A 782-nucleotide genomic window follows, 5' to 3' on the forward strand; every position below is an offset into this window, starting at 1 on the left:
ATGCCTAACCAGGTCAGAAAAATATCCTGTTAAAAATTTTGTTTTTGAAAGGCATAAATAGTTGAAACAGTAGCTGCAGCGATAGATAGTGAGACATTCTAGCAGAGAAAATAGCATAATTAAGTTATGAATTTTAAAAATTATTAGAATTAAGTTTTCTCCTCAATGCAAGCGCACAGGTGGCGGATACATCGTTGACAAGTTGGTTCTGACATAAGTAGTAAGTGAATGGATTGTCAGTCTTGGGTATAATAAGTGTCAAGTTGTGTGAACAAAAAGTTTATGAAACGCGTGAGATCGTATGAGCGCATGTTGACTCGAAGTAGGTCGCGTGAATTGCTTGTAAAACAGAAAATAAGGGATTCGGAAAGATTAGCAATGGCAGATCGAGACCTTGACCGAACTGAGGTAGACGCAGCATGAAAATGGACAGAGAATAGAGGACAGTACAACAGACGATGCAGTATCGCGGGAAATAGGACATATTACGCACCATAACGAGGATAATGTACGTCAAGGCATAGAAAACGTAAGTCAGCATACGACAGAGGAGCAGGAAAGTGGTGAGACAGTCGATGAGGATTCTAACTTGCGTCTTGAATACGTAGAACTCATAGTACAAGTAATCAGAGCTCATTCACCACAGAGTGCAAAGAATGCGAGCAGAAACGTGTCACAGCACAGTTCAATGCAATCGGTTGCTAACCAACACTAGGGCGAAAACACAGAGCGTAGGACGTCGGAAGAAAACGCAATAGGACCCACCAATCTGGCAGAATTTT

This window comes from Schistocerca cancellata, chromosome 9 (assembly GCF_023864275.1).
Source record: "Schistocerca cancellata isolate TAMUIC-IGC-003103 chromosome 9, iqSchCanc2.1, whole genome shotgun sequence".
NCBI lineage: Eukaryota > Metazoa > Arthropoda > Insecta > Orthoptera > Acrididae > Schistocerca > Schistocerca cancellata.